Source organism: Cavia porcellus, unplaced genomic scaffold, assembly GCF_034190915.1.
Source record: "Cavia porcellus strain 051 isolate PalLab524CR breed Dunkin Hartley unplaced genomic scaffold, mCavPor4.1 scaffold_14, whole genome shotgun sequence".
Lineage (NCBI taxonomy): Eukaryota > Metazoa > Chordata > Mammalia > Rodentia > Caviidae > Cavia > Cavia porcellus.
The window spans coordinates 15,411,584-15,414,946 of NW_026947497.1; the positions used below are offsets into that span (position 1 = coordinate 15,411,584).

Sequence of the window (3,363 nt, forward strand, 5' to 3'; positions counted from 1 at the left end):
TATAAGAGAAAGAACAGATACAAATATGTCAATCTACTTGTAAAATTTCATAGGAATTGAAAACTTATTGCTAAGATACTGTGTCTCACAGTCTTTGAAAATCTCTATGGTTGTAATATTTTTAAAATTTGATTAATAAGAAAATTAAAATGATTAAATTTATTTTTATTAATGCTTTTAACTTTAAGTACAATATAGATTAATTGTATTCTCATAACAATGCCTTATATTCCAACACACTTATTTTAATTCTAATGGTACTCCTATGGGATGGCATGCTAGTCAACTTTCCACTGGTGGTCCACAATGGGCAAAAAAACAGTTTTAAAGGGGAAGTTGACTTTGGTTCAGCAGCTGCAGTCCAAAGCAAAATCCAGTGTAAAAGTCATGGTGCGGTAAACTTTCTTGCATTGTGGAAGCCAAAAAGCGGTGGAAAAGGGACAGTGTAAGAAAAATAAATAGCTGAAACTCTGTCCCAGGACCTCCTTCCAGTACGTCCACATTCTAATAGCTTATTTAACCATAGAGGCATCACTATGTTAATTCACTGATGTTTTTAGTGCCATCACAACCCAACTATTTCTCTAGTTTTCTCTTAGTGCACTTAAACTAACAATCAAGATTAAGGGCCAGTAGCAGTGCATCAAGAGTAGTAAATCATTTTTCAGTCATCTGCAAAATACTGCCTTGCAGTTAGAAAGCTGAATTGATTCCATATCTGTTGAAATTGGAAGCTAATTGCCTTTCCATGCACCAATGTAGTATTTTTAAGTGTGTGGGAAAGTGAAAATTTAAAATAGGGTCTATTATTTAAAGTATGTAATATAGGGTAAAATATAATATAGGATCTATTGTTTAAGATATGGTAGTTTTCATGCGGCCATCTTAAAATTGGGATAATTCTAGTTGGGGAAGAGACTTGGTGATATGGTTTGACAACTGGTGGTCAACTTAATGCCAGCTGGATTACATCAGCATGCATTGAGAAAGATGCTCCACCTGAGGAAAGTTGCCAGGATAAATAGATGGAGAAGAAGGGAGGTGTTGAGAGGGTTGAGGCATTAAGAAGGCATTGTGGGTTCTCCTATGAGTTGCTGTCTGAGCTGTTGGTTCTCCTGGAGAAGCTTTGGTCTTCATATCGAGCATGGTTTCCTGGCTCTGGAGGGGAAGACATGTGCTGCTTGGTCTCCAGGATAAACTCCTCATGCTCCTTCCTGTGCACGTACTCCGACTGTTGTGGAGGAGCTCAGGGCCTCCGTGTCACTGAGGACAGCTGTGGTGCATTTCAGGACAGCCCTGCTCTTTGTTGTGAGTGTGACTTCTCAGCTCCAGTGTAGAACCCTCATCCCAATAGCACAGCTCCTTCATTCTGCTGGCATAGACTTTCTGGTTTCCACCACTGACCTTTGGGTCTTCCCAGCACGGATCAGTAAAAGAGACTGGCATGAGTCCTTCTTGTGGGCTCTGGACTTCCAGTTGGACTCATGGGAGGCAATGTCCTGAGTTCTGGGTTTTTATCTGGACTCATGAGGGACATGTGCTGTGGGGTTTGGACCCTTGACTAAATAATCTATGTCTTTGGTGTTGTGGATAAATTTCCTGCATTTTCCAGTGTTAACTCCTGGTGATCATTATAAAAATATTATAAACTCCATATCCTGATCTGAATTGTTCTCTGTGTACAACCCCTGACTACAACACTTGGCTTCCTTGATTTGGAAATCATTAGAAGGTGAAACCCAAAGCATGGAAGAAGAGGACCCTGTTTGTCTCAGTACTGTGTTACTTGTCTTTTATTCTTCCACCCCTCCCACCATTCTCTTTCCACTCCTTTTCTTTTCACTGCATGCCTGCACATTAGCCTAAGACTTGTATATCAAAGAACAATCTTTTTTTTTTCATTTTAAATTGTAGACAACATTCAGTTATTTTTTCCAAAATAGGCACAGTACTCATTTACTAGTTCTTAAATTTACTTCCCATTCTTTTTCAGGAACTCCACCAATATTGGAGATGCTAAAGTAAGAAAAAAGTATTTCCTGTCTGGAAGAAACAGCTCAAGCATGAACTGTGAACATGAATGAAGACTTTAAGGGCAGTAATATATAAAAGAAACACATAGAAAAAATGATGATGTAACATAGTTTTACTCATATTACCCCCACCCCCAAAAGTACCATGAGAAGACTGAAGGATCAGTACCTGTGGGGATCCAGGTGAAAAACAGCACCACAAGAAGATCCTGAAACCAGCTGTCATGGTTTATGTCTATGGCCCCCAGGCCTCATGAGTTTGCATTGTTTCTGATAATTCATTGTATAGTGCTTGGATTGATAGTGTCAGTGCTCCACCCACATAGGGATGGAGCCAGGATGTGATGTAATGGCAGGAAGAAGGTATATCTTGCTCTTTTCTGGCTCCTGCTTGCTGTTGGTGGCCATCATGAACTGTGGCCCAGCCATGCCTGTCTGCCTTGGAGCCAACTGAGTGTGGACTGAAACCTCCAAAAACTGTAAGAAATAAACCTTTCCTTTCCCAACTTTGGGATTCAGGTATTTTGTCTCAGCGATGAGTAAAAAGTAACTAAGACACCATCTTTGCCCATTGCATCTGCCAGAATCTAGGTGAACAGCACCGGAAAAACCCACAGGCCAGTGGGAATATCAGGCACACAGTAGGGTCTCAAACCAGGGTGTACAGGATCCACAGGGAAAACTAGCTGCAAGAAACTGTCAGAAGCAGCAGTGGCAACACAAGCCAACATATCAGGTGAGCTAGCTTTGTGCTTGGGAGCAAAGACACACAGACTAGAAACAGGCAAGTGGGACTTTCCCTTCTACTTCTCTCTTTTCTCTTTTTTTTTCTTTTTTCTTATTTTTATTCTTTTTGTAAATGACTAGTGGTAAATCCTGTCACAAATAACTAATCCCATCCCCCAATCCCAGAAACCAGGCTCAGATATCCTTTGATTACTCCATCATCCTTTCACTTCTGCCATCTTCTCTAGTTTATCCTAAGTTTATGTGATCATCCTTTATCCTCCAGCCTGGCTCCTACTTAGTTTTCAGTTATCTTTATTTTATGTACAGTCTTTATAAATTTTTTTCATCACAGGGTAAAACAAGTCTATCAATAGGAAAAACTTTGTTTACAAGCTCCCAATTTACAATCAGTTCTATAATATAGTATAGAGTTAATTCCTATGGGTAAAGGTATAAAATTAATAGTTACAACAGTTTGTCAGATTCTAAACTGTGCTTGATGCTAATTATTACCACTTAGTATACTATATTAGCCTGGGTGTCATATCTGTTTTAATCAGTTATTCTCATTTCCATGGCAACACTGGAATGCTTTGAAGTA

At 39.5% G+C, this 3,363-nt stretch overlaps 1 long non-coding RNA gene across 1 annotated transcript; it reads left to right on the top strand.

The window, feature by feature from the left end:
• Positions 1-1,073: 1,073 nt before the first annotated feature.
• Positions 1,074-2,539, top strand: LOC134470383 (uncharacterized). The gene is made up of 2 exons (XR_010039234.1): positions 1,074-1,308; positions 1,994-2,539. It is a non-coding gene; the product is annotated as an uncharacterized LOC134470383 (long non-coding RNA).
• Positions 2,540-3,363: the final 824 nt, after the last annotated feature.